This window comes from Triturus cristatus, chromosome 8 (assembly GCF_964204655.1).
Source record: "Triturus cristatus chromosome 8, aTriCri1.1, whole genome shotgun sequence".
Taxonomy (NCBI): Eukaryota; Metazoa; Chordata; class Amphibia; order Caudata; family Salamandridae; genus Triturus; species Triturus cristatus.
The window spans coordinates 513,003,760-513,020,151 of NC_140591.1; positions in this window are offsets into that span (position 1 = coordinate 513,003,760).

Below are 16,392 nucleotides of genomic sequence, written 5' to 3' on the forward strand. Positions count from 1 at the left end.
GGTTTCAGCAATTTCTGGCATTTTTTGATGGAAGATGTATCATTCGTAATCAACATTTGGCATTGGATTGAACTTGAGATACAACACTTCTTTAATCTGATGATATGTGACTTCTTCATTAGTTTGCAGCATTTTCTTTATGACTTATTTTACACCATCGCCTGCAAGATGTTTGAAAAACTTGGTCATCATTTTGTTATCAGTCTCTTCAGGTGCATCAATGAAATCATCAAGGTGCCGATTACGATCCTGGAAAAACCAGGTACGAACCGTCGGACGGAGCATATTCTCCGTCCGACGCGTACCCGGTCGGAACAATATACAAAAATGGAAGTACGATTCGCACGGAAATACTATTTCCGTACGATTCGTACAAAACACCGACCGACGAAAATATACATACAAATGTGATCCGGGAAAGCTCTGACGTGACGTCGGGACGCACGCAGCCTGCCTTTCACGAACCAGGAAGTACGATTCGCACCGACGTCATCCCGCATTGAGAATATTTTCCGGCAGCCAAAAACTGACGGGAAATCAGGACGACGCGAACAAGGAGTACCTGCACGCGACGGACAGACATGGACCCGAACCTACGTGTCATCCCGGCCCTCATAGCAGTCGACCTCCTCTACAGGTTCCGACGCAGACGCCGCAGAAGGTCAGAACAACAAAGGGAGGGGGAAAGGGGGGTGGGGGGGCAGGAGCAGGGGCAGGCCACAAAACGCCCACCCAAGTCACACAGCACACATGCCCTGGACATACCTGACCCCCAGGCCCTGGTCACTACGAGGGGGTGGGGGCGTGTCCAGCAAAGCCAGCGTCCGCCACAACGGAAGTGGTTGACGACGCGAACCGGTAACACAACAATACAGGTACGTCCCGTACCCATGCCTTAAGAGCATGGGTACGAGTCGTACCACGCCCACACCTACGTCACCCCAACAATGGCGGGACGGCTCGTACCCACGTGGCAAAGGCCTGGGTACGGCCCGCACAAGCATTCCACAGCGTGGGTACGGATATGTACAGAATGTACCCCCACCCGCGTATGCATGGAGCGTACCCCCCACCCCAACAGTGTACATACGGACCGTACCCCCACCCACGTATGCATGGAGCCAACCCCCACCACAACAGCATATGTACGGACCTTAACACCACCCCCATATGTGTGGAGCGTACCCCCCACCCCAACAGTGTACGTACGGACCCTAACACCAACCCCGTATGTATGGAGCGTACCCCCCACCCCAACAGTGTACGTACGGACCGTACCCCCACCCGCGTATGCATGGAGCATACCCCCCACCCCAACAGTGTACGTACGGACCCTAACACCACCCCCGTATGTATGGAGCATACCCCCCACCCCAACAGTGTACGTACAGACCGTAACACCACCCCCGTATGTATGGAGCGTACCCCCCACCCCAACAGAGTACGTACGGACCGTAACACTACCCCCGTATGCATGGAGCGTACCCCCCACCCCAACAGTGTACGTACGGACTGTAACACCACCCCCGTATGTATGGAGCGTACCCCCCACCCCAACAGTGTACGTACGGACCTTAACACCACCCCTGTATGTATGGAGCATACCCCCCACCCCAACAGTGTACGTACGGACCGTACCCCCACCCGCGTATGTGCTGGAGCGTACCCCCCACCCCAACAGTGTACGTACGGATCCTAACACCACCCCCGTATGTATGGAGCGTACCCCCACTCCAACAGTGTACGTACGGACCATACCCCCACCCGTGTATGCATGGAGCGTACCCCCCACCCCAACAGTGCAAGTACAGACCCTAACACCACCCCCGTATGTATGGAGCGTACCCCCCACCCCAACAGTGTACGTACCCACCGTAACACCACCCCCGTATGTATGGAGCGTACCCCCCACCCCAACAGTGTACGTACGGACCGTAACACCACCGCGTATGCATGGAGCGTACTCCCCACCCCAACAGTGTACGTACGGACCGTAACACCACCCCCGTATGTATGGAGCATACCCCCCACCCCAACAGTGTACGTAAGGACTGTAACACCACCCCCGTATGTATGGAGCGTACCCCCCACCCCAACAGTGTACGTACGGACCGTAACACCACCCCCGTATGTATGGAGCATACCCCCCACCCCAACAGTGTACTTATGGACCCTAACACCACCCCCGTATGCATGGAGCGTACCCCCCACCCCAACAGTGTACGTACGGACCGTAACACCACCCCCGTATGTATGGAGCATACCCCCCACCCCAACAGTGTACGTACGGACCGTAACACCACCCCCGTATGTATGGAGCATACCCCCCCACCCCAACAGTGTACGTACGGACCATAACACCACCCCCGTATGTATGGAGCGTACCCCCCACCCCAACAGTGTACGTACGGACCGTAACACCACCCGCGTATGCATGGAGGGTACTCCCCACCCCAACAGTGTACGTACGGACTGTAACACCACCCCCGTATGTATGGAGCGAACCCACACCCGTGTATGTTCTAAGTGTACATATCCTGATATAGGAGGGTTGGGTGCAGAGTCCTCCCAGCAGTGGCCGGACATAAGAGGGGTGGGTGCAGATTCCTCCCAGCAGTGCCCAGACACAGGAGGGGTGGGTGCAGATTCCTCCCAGCAGTGCCCAGACACAGGAGGGGTGGGTGCAGAGTCCTCCCAGCAGTGCCCAGACACAGGAGGGGTGGGTGCAGATTCCTCCCAGCAGTGCCCACACATAGGAGGGGAGGGGTGGGTGCAGATTCCTCCCAGCAGTGCCCAGACACAGGAGGGGTGGGTGCAGAGTCCTCCCAGCAGTGCCCAGACACAGGAGGGGTGGGTGCAGAGTCCTCACAGCAGTGCCCCTGGAAAGAAAAGGGTGGAGTACCCACAGATCCAATGGCCACAAATGTCAGTCAGGTGCACAAAGACCCTTTAGTACATGTACCACATGTGTGCGAGGCTGGGAGTATACACATGCATAGCGCCGAAAAGAAATGTCAACAGTCTACATACACAAGTACAGTGACCACCAAGGATGCCACGAATGATGCAGGTGGAGAAATCGCTAAGCATGAATGGCCCAAGTCTAACGAGTCCGTCACACACCAAGCCAATGTAGACACAGTCAGCACCACATATTGGAATGACCCTGCAGGGAAGATGTCAGGTTACACAGAGGAAGGAACACACCTTGGGACGATGTCACCATGCAGTAACTGCTTACATGAACAAAGTTATGTAGCCAACAGCTTGTGATGGCACACAGATACCAGGGTCCACCCTATGACCAGCACAAGACTACAATTCCCACACACCCAACGCATTACCACCACCCAAAATAATGGAGCAGGTCCACCAACAGCAATACCAGATAAACAGTAGTGTTCTATTTTAAAAACAAAATAAATGCTTTATTCAGCAGGATCTAACTAATAATCCTTATAAATGTCCATATATACAAGGCCCATAGGGCAGTCCATGACTCCAATCCGGAAGGGGGCCACAGTGGGCCGTGTGTCCCCTAGCTTGCCTGCACAGTCAGACTCCTTTGTCTTCCAGAGTGGGGGGCATCTTGTGGGGGGGAAGGACCAGGCACCGCAGGGACATGAGGGCGAAGGGTAGGCGTCGTGGGTGCAGGGACGGAGGACTCCACGACAGGGGGTGGGGCAGCGCCAAAGGTGGAGGTCAGGATGGCGCTGCACTCCTTAGCAAGGTCCCCCAGTGTTCCCCTGCACCCGAAGGAACCACAGGCCCCAAGGAGGGGGGGGGGGGTCGGAGGGATGGGTCGCAGCACCACTGGGGGAGGGTGTGGACAGGGGGGGGCCTCAACTCCCCTGCCGGTGTCCTGCCTCCACCGCTTGCTGGGTGGTGCCACACTTGGGCTGATGGACAGACTGGGCAGGACTGACCCTGCATCCGACTCTTGGCCAGGAGAGCTGAGGGGAGGGGATTTGGAGGGAGTGGATTTTGTGGAATGCGGACTCCCACTCTGGCTGCGTGTCTTACGTTTGCCCCCGACCCAGTGGGTTGCCTACTTCACCCTGTGTGTGCGTGCCAGGCGGTGTGCGTTTGACCTTCCCTGCTGGTGTGGTCCCTGTGTCTGTTGTGGTGGGTGCATGCTAACGTCTGGGTGTATGTGGGACAGGCATGGGAGTGGGAAGTGTGGATGGGTCAGGGGTAGGGGGTTGGACGAAGCGCTGCAGGAGACCCACTGCTGCAGTCAGTGTCGAGTCAATGGACCTCAGCAAGTTGCGTTGGTCAGCCTGCGATGAGAAAATGCCCTCCAAGTATGCCTCCATGTTGATTAGCACTTGGCTGTGGCCATGGAGGACATTAAGCATCGCAGCCTGACCAACCTGCAACTGCCGCTGGATGTCCACAGACTCGGCATTGGCGGCAGCAGTGGAGACAGGGGCAGGGGGTGCGGTGCCTGGCAGGAAGGAGACATGTGGTGACCGGGCACGCTGGAAAGGGACACGAGCAAGTGGGAGGCGGCTGATGGCAATGGAGGGGGCGGGGAGTGATGTTGTGCCGCTGTCAGCTGGTGGTGCAGCCTCCGCCCACTCGGAGAGCTCAGCCTCGGACCCGTCAGCTTCATATTCTGTGGTGGCACTGGACAGGTCCTCCGCCTCACTCCCCTCCGCCTCAGTTCCACTCGATGTGCCAGCCAAGATGTCATTGCTGGCACTGGTGCTCGGTCCCTCCGCACGGTCTGTGCTGATGTCTCCATCCGTGTCCCCCGACAATGCTGTGGGCAAGGTGAAGAGACAGGAATTAATCATACACCTGTATACATATGTCACATGAGTCCAATCTACATAGGTTACAGTGCATAGCCTGAAAAGAAAGATGAGTAACATCTACAATACAAGGTACATATGTAGGCCCTGCAACACACAGTTGGTTGACCCACCATGCCACTGAAAGACTATGGAGAGCATGACACAATAGAAAATGACATGAAATGGATTTTGACAGAGGAGCCAGGCTCTGGGGACAATCCAGCACTGCATCTGCACCACACAGCGTTGCCGAAAATAGGGATGAGCAGGGACCATATCCATGAACTTGAGGCACATGCTGCATAGGTAATACTGAAAACATGCCCACCATGACTGGCTCACTGCACCTTGAGTGTATGTCCAGACAAACATCACACACTGGCCAGACCTAGCAAGGAGATTTCAGGTTTTGACATGTAGGCTTTGCCCGCACCAACCACCCCCTACATGAGACAATTTGTTGAGACACAGGAAGCACTTACATCTCTTAGTCTGGGTGAAAAACACATGGGCTGGAAAAATGCAAGATTGGACACAAAATACCCAAGGTGCGCCTGTCCAAATAATCATGTACAAATGGGCATCATCAGATGATTGTAACAAGACACACAGGCACTGGCCACCGTGAGTATGAACAAGGAAAATCAGGTCAGGCTGTACAGTGGACACTTGTACTACATTTTATGTCAATATACATGGTGCCAGGGGACAATGGCACAGAGCACAACCTATGCTGTAGACACTGAGAGTGTCCACATTTTGTGATGATCCAATAAGAGAGGGGGACCCCAAAAGAACAAGAAAGAACCGGTATATGCGGGGTAAATAGCAAAAATACTGAGACGGAAAACCAAAACCGGTTCAAAAGATATGTAATAGGGCCTAATCAATAGGTACCTGATAAACAACAAGACAAAACTGGAAAGAAGTGAACAAATGAAGATGAAAAACGCTCAAAGACATGTATAGATATGATGATAATTCTTTTGTATTTATTTTACTTTTTTGTAGGAGAACGAATTTTCAATTTTATACAAATATTTTTGATATCAAAAAGGCACATATATAGGTTTTATACAAACAATCAAAAAACTCATCAATAAATATATATTCATCAAAAACACAGTAAATGCCCCACATAAACCTCAAACTTCATCCACACATACATTCAATCATAACCACATTCATAACATCAGATCACATTGGGGTTGAGAATAGGTTATCCTTGGGTATTCAAAAGGATGAATTGATTGTATCTCATCCAAAGGAGGCCAGATGGTACTCAGAAAGAGAGAAGGTCATCGAATCAAGCGCCAACGTGCGTTTCGGTGCAGGACCCACAAGGGGGCCCCACCTTCATCAGGGCGTAGACCAGGGATAATAGGGGGCAAACACTCGATCTAAAAAATCAAATAGATATATATAAAACAATACAGTGAAATGAATTAAACTAAACAAACAGTGTAATATGTTGACATAGTCTCATATTCAACGACAAAATTAATGTCTTTAAGTCCAGAACAATTCCAGTTATTAACAAATGACTAGCAAATCCACCACTTGATAAATGTGGCCCAAACGGGTCCAGCAGTAGCGATAAAGAACGACTCACCAATAATGTGTAAAGGTGACACGATCAGAAAAAGTGAATCCAACCACCACAGTCAAAGAAGTAGGGTTTAGGCAGAGAAGAAAAAAGAAGGACTCCTAGGTAGTCAAAATTTATATTGTAACAGAAATAATGAGAGAAAGGAAACACCAAACCGTATAGGTTCATAAGTGCCCAAAGGGGATATTAAGCCCGTCAGATAAAGAAAAACAAGAAACCAAGGTAATACATACTAAAAACTAAGTCCTTGGAAGGCCGTGGGTAATCGACCTCCGAACCTAAGTCACGACCCAGTTCGGTGTCCCGTGGGGGCGTCCAGTGAGGCTCAAAAATAAAAATGGAACTTCCTTTCTGATAATAGGAAGGTGGGCGATGCTCAAGTCATGGGCATCCCAAATCTAGAAGAAGCAATAAGAGTGCTTAATATGGTGTGTGATTAGCAACCTGCCGATGTCTCCTGGGACAAACTTTTCAACAAGGACCTCACTGGGTCTAGGAAAAAACCAACAAACATGATCAATAAGTGCTTCGTAAATAACCTACTTGAATCAGTGATGGTTCCTTCTGGGCGTGAGCCACGAATGCTTCAATGGGAGTCTTGTAAGGTAAGGTGCATGAGAACACCAGATATAGCGATGGCAAGAGGTAAACCCGCTATCCAATATCAGGAGGGATGCTGTCAGATATACACAGAGTTTCTATAAAGCAAAACAAACAGAGCAGGCAGAGGTGAATAAGAGGGGGTTTCTGGGGCTAACTAAGGGCCGTTTAGTACAATCCAAACCCGTAAAATGCAGTTCTAAAACCGGTATACAGATTGTACGAACATCTAATGATTTCAAAACTCCGGTCGGGACAGCCGCGTGTAAGGTGCCATATTTAAACGTCCGCTGCTGGTGAAAACCAAAAGGGGGCACAACGTGGCTTGATTTAAACACAGGTACGCTTAGGTATGAAAGCGTCAACTCTTTAGGATCTATCAAGGGGCAGACGCTGGTTAATAAAAAGTACAGAGACGGTCCAAAGGGATAGAGGTAACGTGCGCCTAAATAAAATCAGCTACAGGCAGCTCTCGCACAAAATACTTACTGCCTCAATAGCGGTCAGGATCCCATATATGTCGGTCTCGTATGGACGGAAGAGGAATCGTATCGCTGCAACCTTCAACGGAAGCTTGGAAAACCCGCCCTTCTCAAATACCTGTCATCACTAAACATCCACCAATGAGGCTATGGGTGGGAGGGAGGAGACTAAACATAGAAAGAGGATTCGGGTGAATAGAGATCTAAACACTGTTCACAAACATGGAGCCATCTTGGAAACATTGGTATGGAATGAAAGAAAAATAAAAATAATAATAAAGCTATACAATCAGTGTTATGCCGAATACGTATAGCCGATTTCCGTAATAGCTAATGATAAAGCAATGCTATCTTTGCCCAAAAATGCAGCCAGAATTGAGGAAGTAGGATTATCAACATGGGCCTACAGGACTCCCTCCCAGTAACCCTAACGTGGACTATATCATCAAGGATGATATGAAAGTACCGGAAGCTGTCCAGGCTTAAGGGGTATAAGAATGTTTACAGGAATAAGAATAGAAGCAGTGGATACTCCACAATCCCAGGAGAATGAAAATAAAACCCAAAGGCTAAATAAGGATGAAAATAAAGGTAAAAATTAGCAGAAATCGCTCCGACGGGGGGGGGGGGGGAGATAGACAAAAATCGTCCCAGTGGGGAGAGAAAAGGTATTGTTTAAAAATAGTGCGGCAGGTCCAGGATAAAAGCCTTGGTTCAAGGATGAATAAATGAACAAACCAAACCAACTCCCTCCTCCCTCAGAGAGAGTAGGTACATATATAATCATGAGGTGCGAAAGATTGAGTCACAATCAGGGCGATTATATAATGGCATTCTCCCATAAGATGATTTCATTTAAGCCATGCTGGACGGAGTCCAAATAAAAAATCCAGAATGTTTCTTCCTGATAGAGGTTGGATTTCTTCCAGGGGGAGAGTATATCTTTTCCAAGATAGTCCATTTCAGGTCAGAGTCCTTGTGATTTATGCTCAACCAGTGGTTCACTAGAGGGGCAGATGTTTTACTGATGCGAATGTTAGATCTGTGTTCACAAATTCGTAGTCTTATTTCCCTACTCGTTTCACCAATATAGGGAAGATCACATGGACACATGATGATGTAAATCACATTGGAAGACCTACAATTAGTCATTCCGTGAAGAATAATCGTCCGGTTGTTGGCCAAGATGGTACTGCCCACCATAGCATGAGGGCATGCTTGGCAGGTGCCACAACGATGGTTGCCTTCCACTGGTTTAGCTCCAACGATAGCTGTTTGGATGGGAGCTGCTTTCCCCATAATTTTGCCAATGATCAAGCAGTTTTTTAAGTTCTTATTCCGCTTGAAAGCAAAAAGTGGTTTGGGAATATTGCAGCCATCATTGCCGATATTCAACAGGTACCAGAGAGAATTGATAGTCTGTCTAACTCTGTGGTTAATATTGGAGTGCTTGGTGACATATACCAATTTATCCACAGGGTCAGGTTCCCTTCTTTCAAACATGGCTTCTCTGTTGAAATATCGTGCTCTTTTAAAAGAGTCTTTGATGAGTTTATGTGGATAACCACGTTTCAGGAATTTGGATTTGAGGATGTCAGCTTGAACGAGGAAGTCTTTCAAATGAGAGCAATTTCTACGGAGTCGTAGAAATTGACTAAACGGGATACTGTCCCTCTGACTCCTCGGATGATAACTGCCATATAAGAGGAGAGTGTTCCGGGCAGTGGGCTTGGCGTATAAGGACACACTAATTTTCTTGTCTTGATGTTCGACCCACACATCTAGAAATTCAACCTTCAAATTGCTGGAATGGACCATGAATTTGAGGTTAATGTCAGCCGCATTTAGCCAGGCTACAAATTCTCCCAAAGAACTATGGTCACCGCTCCAGATAAAAAATATATCATCTATAAAGCGTGCCCATGCTCGAACGTTCTCATAAAAGGGTGCCATGTTGTTATAGATGTTGAACTGTTCAAATTTACCCATATAGAGACACGCTATACTGGGAGCACAGAACGCCCCCATGCTGACGCCCTGTATTTGATGGAAAAAGTCACCATTGAATTCAAAGTAGTTGTCGTTTAAGACAATCTCAAGACACTGAATAATAAACGAGGAGTTGGTGATGCGGTTGTCTTTGGTGAGAACTTCTTGAACAGCCGCTAATGCTCCCTCCTGCGGTATATTGGTGTATAAGGCTTCCAGGTCTAATGTCACCAAAATTTCCCTGTCTGGATCAAAGGGAATGTTTTCTATCTTGGAAATGAAATGGCCCGTATCTCTCACATACGACTCCAACTCACTGACCAAGGGTTTCAAAAACAATCCACGTATTTTGCTAGGGGTTCAAGGGCTGAACCGATCGTAGACACAATGGGCCGCAGGGGTGGATCCAAGACGTTCTTGTGTGTCTTTGGTACCCCGTAAATAATAGGTATCCGGGTATAGCTGGGTGTCAGATATTCTGCCTCTTTGGTACAAATGAGTTCCCGATCTATGGCGTTTTTAGTCTAGTAGAAGATAGCAACACATTCATTTTCTCAATGTAGTTGGCGGTATTGAACAAAACAATACCACCTCCCTTATCGCATGGCTTAATGGTGAGGGATTTATTGTTTTGAAGCGATGTGCGAGCCTTCTGTTCAGCAGGAGGTAAGTTGTTGATTGGTTTAGGCACATGTTTGATGATTTTCAAAATCTTGGAAGTGACTGCTTTCTCAAAAATCCCTACCTCTGGGCCAACTGAATCAAGTCCAGGAGTAAAATCTGAGGGGGGTTTTAGTCCCGACAGATTGTTTTCAACATCATGGGGTGGTCTATTAGAAAAGAATTTCTTCAATCTAATTTTCCTGAAAAAGGAATGTAAGTCCTTTAGGAACTCAAATTTATTGAAGGTAGTAGTAGGCACAAACGTGAGACCTCTGGATAAGAGGCTCAAGGATTCTTGGTCAACCTCAGATGCTGACAGATTGAACACAGGAATGTCTACTGTGTTTTGCAGTATTGGTTGTGCCTGGTTTGTATATACATCTGAGGTTGGCCCCGAGCTTGATGGTAGTTCCTCATCCGAGGCACTTATGAACCTATACGGTTTGGTGTTTCCTTTCTCTCATTATTTCTGTTACAATATAAATTTTGACTACCTAGGAGTCCTTCTTTTTTCTTCTCTGCCTAAACCCTACTTCTTTGACTGTGGTGGTTGGATTCACTTTTTCTTATCGTGTCACCTTTACACATTATTGGTGAGTCGTTCTTTATTGCTACTGCTGGACCCGTTTGGGCCACATTTATCAAGTGGTGGATTTGCTAGTCATTTGTTAATAACTGGAATTGTTCTGGACTTAAAGACATTAATTTTGTCGTTGAATATGAGACTATGTCAACATATTACACTGTTTGTTTAGTTTAATTCATTTCACTATATTGTTTTATATATATCTATTTGATTTTTTAGATCGAGTGTTTGCCCCCTATTATCCCTGGTCTACGCCCTTATGAAGGTGGGGCCCCCTTGTGGGTCCTGCACCGAAACGCGCGTTGGCGCTTGATTCAATGACCTTCTCTCTTTCTGAGTACCATCTGGCCTCCTTTGGATGAGATACAATCAATTCATCATTTTGAATACCCAAGGATAACCTATTCTCAACCCCAATGTGATCTGATGTTATGAATGTGGTTATGATTGAATGTATGTGTGGATGAAGTTTGAGGTTTATGTGGGGCATTTACTGTGTTTTTGATGAATATATATTTATTGATGAGTTTTTTGATTGTTTGTATAAAACCTATATATGTGCTTTTTTCATTTCAAAAATATTTGTATAAAATTGAAAATTCGTTCTCCTACAAAAAAGTAAAATAAATACAAAAGAATTATCATCATATCTATACATGTTTTTGAGCGTTTTTCATCTTCATTTGCTCACTTCTTTCCAGTTTTGTCTTGTTGTTTATCAGGTACCTATTGATTAGGCCCTATTTCATATCTTTTGAACCGGTTTTGGTTTTCCGTCTCAGTATTTTCACATTTTGTGATGACACACATGACACCTAGGAAAATATGCCCCAGGGGACAGTAGTGGCCACACAACTCCATGGTCCTGAATGGGAATGACTGCAACACACGCCAACATCCCTGCACTATGCGTATCGCACACTCATGCACATCATGTCACAGGCCACAACATAGGACATGCGTGCTGTAAGGCATGACACTTGAGAGACTAACTCCCATTTCTGGACTCAGCATCAGTGCCAACTGACATGGAACCCACAAGTACTGAACTGGACAGGGCACAGGCAAGGTCCCAAAACCTGTTACACACCACCCCCACACATGATGCTACAGGCATTGTTCACGTGGATAAACTGCCAGCCTAGATAACCTTGTGAAGGAGTGACTACACACAGACCAGGGAACACATTGCAAGGAGTGGAAGGGAGGCAGGAGAGCACTGCTATACTGTGGGTAACAGGATCTGCACAGCACCTTTAAACCCTGGCAGTGTATCCATGCAACTGCGCACTTACAAATGCTGGTGACACACAACAAACACACATGTACCTACCCCCTTCCTGCTGCTGCTTCTCCTGTAAGCACCTGTCCAAGTCTGGAAAGACCACCGCCAGCACACGCTTGTGGATGTGGGTCAGACGGCGGCGCCCACGGTTCTTATGGGTCTCAGGTGAGTCCCCCAGCAGGACCCGTGCGATCCTCCGTGTCCAGCACCGGATATCCTGCCAGCGTTTTCTCACCTGGGCCAGGCGCCGCTTGCGACCCTCCGTCCTCCTCACGGCACTGACGGCGTTCATCCAGATCTGCTTCTTGGCAGAGGCGCCTACCTGTGAGGATGAACAAGTGACACTACATCAATACACCTGGCACATGTCACAGAGACACATTTTAGAACAAATTTGCTGGTTACAACAAGGCATAGTATGCAGCCAACGCATTGCACCTTTGTCATAGGGACATTATCCTCTGGGGAAGGGCAAAAGCAGTACGTGCCATTGAAAGTACACAGGTGGAATGAGGGCAACGACACAATCAATGATCCAGGCTCACACTGTGCATCACAAGCTACAACAGGATTATGTGCAGCACCTCAAAGCAGTCACATGACACAGGCCACTGACGCTACCTCAGCAGAGTACACAGTCACACACAGGCACAGGACATTCACCTGCCATTGCCAAATGCAGCTACAAACCTCACTCTGCACATGTGCCACTAGACGGGGGGGGGCTCACAGGTGTGGGGCTGGCTCTGCACATCAGACACACAGCACTGCTCCCTACTCACATCAGATGGGCAGGGTATATCCATCCCTCATGCAGCTTGGGTGCTACACTCCACATATGCACCCACCCACATGACAGGGGACTTACACACACACCGATGTCCAGGGTACGAACACATCATGTGGACACTCTCAGCACAGGTACACAGAACTAACACACATCTGTGGGTACAGTCACCTGTCACACTGGGCTGACCACATAATCACATGACGACTGTAGAGGCAACATTCCCAGGAGGATAAGACAGGCAGAATGTGGCATGCACCATGCAGTGATTGTCACAGTAAACACAATGCAAGTGAGGACGGCAGACATGCACCACAGCATGCTCTGGCTAGGGGACATCAGGCATTCCCCCCCCTGGGACCCCCCCTACAGTACATTGCATGTATGTCACACCTGGACACAATGCCAGAAGTCACAGTCACAAAAAAGGGACACAGTCTGTGCTAGTGGACTCTGCACTCACCTGATACCCTGGTCGCCCATACAGCAGGGGGTACTGTGGGAGGATCACATCCAGCAATGCCAGGTTCTCCTCCAGGATGAAATGCTGGGCCCTCTCCACAGACCTTGACATGGTTCCAGGGAATCACGAGCAGCAGCAGAGTCGTAGAATCCAAAGATGTGCAGGCAAGTGCTCTCTCATGGGACCTACCTGCCTGCCTTATATCTGCCTTGCTGGCCTGTTTCATGCACAGGAGTACAGAGTGATTGGTCACTCACATTTGCATCCTATGTTTCCTCCAATCCCTTTAAACCTAGCACAGTCAGTGGGTTTTTATTTATTTTTTCTTGAGCATGATGTCAACTCCACAGCCACTTTGCAACAAAGTAGATTCATTCAAACCGACTTTTGCTGTGCACCTGCAGAAAAAAATTCATACTTTAAACTTGGTCTCCATGACAACCAGCATGCATGTAGGCCTTTATACTTGTCCCTCATGTGTCCCCTATGTAATTTGGAGATTCACACACAGGTACGGTGCGTTCCGGGGCCCTAGGGCACCCCAAATGCATAGCAACGGCCCGTACAGGCGTGTGTACGGTCCATATCACTATGGGTACGCATACGCGAGCACCCCCATAGTGATAGTGAGCGTACGCGCGTGTGTACGGTCCGTATCACTATGGGTACGCATACGCGAGCACACCCATAGTGATAGTGAGCGTACGCGTGTGTGTACGGTCTGTATCACTATGGGTACGCATACGCGAGCACACCCATAGTGATCGTGAGCGTACACGCGTGTGTACGGTCCGTATCACTATGGGTAGCATACGCGAGCACACCCATAGTGATACGGACCGTACACACGCGCGTACGCTCACTATCACTATGGGTGTGCTCGCGTATGCGTACCCATAGTGATACGGACCGTACACACGCGCGTACGCTCACTATCACTATGGGTGTGCTCGCGTATGCGTACCCATAGTGGTACGGACCGTACACACGCGCGTACGCTCACTATCACTATGGGTGTGCTCGCGTATGCGTACCCATAGTGATACGGACCGTACACACGCCTGTACGCTCACTATCACTATGGGTAGGCCTACCGCAGCACTCCCATAGTGATAGGGAACGTACACACGCCCTCAGAGCGAATGTACGGTGCCTTTCACACATCACAGTGGTGACAGGCAGCACACAGGAAGGAATAGAGCTGACATACTTGTCCATGGATGGACATCAAGGCATTGTCTGGGCAGTACTACATGTGTGGGGCACAGGTGTGAAAGGCTGTGATGTGGCACATTACTCCTGAGTTGTGAAGGCAATAGATGTATGATGAGATGTGTACAGATGTTATGTGTGACGGTGCAATATGTGCCAGACATGCCCTTAACTCCTTTGACATGTGTGCATGTCGTACTGCACACTTGGGATGAGCGTCACTGGCATGGCACAGTCAACAACACACGCAAATGTGTCCCCTGATGCCCGCTACATGGGTTACCATACCAGACATGTGACTACCCACGGTGCACAATGTGTCTATGTCATGTATGTGTGGTGTGTTCACATTAGCTTGATGTTGGTGTTCCCTCAAAAGCATCTGCTGTTGCAGCAACCAACATGTGTCTGTGTGTAGATGGCCATGGCACACTGTTACGCACACCAGGCCACATGTGGTATCGGATGTAAGGTGTGTATGTATGCATGGGACACGGAGAAGCGTAACAAGGACCTGTCTGCATCCTCTCAATGCATGTGTGGTGAGTCATGACATGTACACCTTAATGGCAAGGTGTGTGGGCTGTCCTAGTGTAATGTCATGTGACCTGTGGCTCTAGTGTTCCGCTACCTGTCTCTGCAATCAACATCCTACTTCTGCTGATGTTTTGATGTATGTCACTCCTGTGTTGCGTCTGGCTGTTCACTTACACTGGGACACAGCTAGTCCCATGCCATGGGATGTGGAGGTTCACAATCTCCGTGTGTAGCAGGGTCTTGGTAGGAGTGTCACCTGGCAGCCATACGTGTCCAGGGCATGTAGCACATACCTGACTCCCTATGTAGCATATGTGTATTGACAGATTAATATGTGCTCAGTACATATAAATTGTCGTTGTAGTGCACTCACTCTTCCTTGTCACTTCCAAATTACTGCAGAGCGCCGCCTCTTCCCCGACCAATTCCGGACTTGGCTGACATGCGGGAGAATGACTGTATACGCTGCTACCGCTTCCCACAACCGTTGATTGAGGAGTTGACGGCAAGGCTGGCACCACACCTGCAACCGCTGCACAGGTATCCTACGGCACTGACACCCAAGCTGAAGGTAATGGCAGCCCTACATTTTCTTGCCACGGGTACCTTTCAATATACCATAGCTCATGTTCAGCCATGTGCTGCATGATTTCTTAGAGGCCATGTTGCTTCACCTGGATGAGTTCATCCATTTCCCAACTCCTGAACAGTTGACTGGGGTCAAGCGTGGATTCTATGCCCTGGGAGGGATGCCCCATGTCATTGGGTCCATAGATGGGACACATGTGGCTTTGGTACCGCCACATGCACAGGAGGTAGCGTACAGGAATCGCAAACACTACCACTCCATCAATGCCCTTGTGGTGTGTCTGTCCAACATGGTGATTTCACATGTCTGTGCTCGTTTTCCAGGATCAGCACACGATGCCTACATCATGAGGCGTTGCAGGGTGCCTGAAATGTTGACGCAGCTGCGCAACGAACGAGCATGTGTTGTTGGTGGGTACACTCTGTCTGTCCTGTATTTTGCGTAGACTTCCAGCACGACCGCTTCTCCTGTCCTACTTATGTCCATGTGGTTTCCATGTAGGGGACGCTGGCTATCCCAACATGCCATGGCTGATCACACCTCTCCGCAACCCCAGTACGCCGGCCCAGCTCCGCTACAACACCGCCCATGGCCGGACAAGGCGAGTGATAGAGAGGACATTTGGCCTCCTGAAGAGCCGATTCAGGTGCCTACACAAGACCGGCGGCGCCCTCCCATATGCCCCGGCGAAGGTCTGCAAAATCTTCATGGTCTGTTGCATGCTGCACAACATGGCAGTTGAGAAAGCTGTGCCACTCATCCTGGATCAAGATGATCAGGACCATCCACCC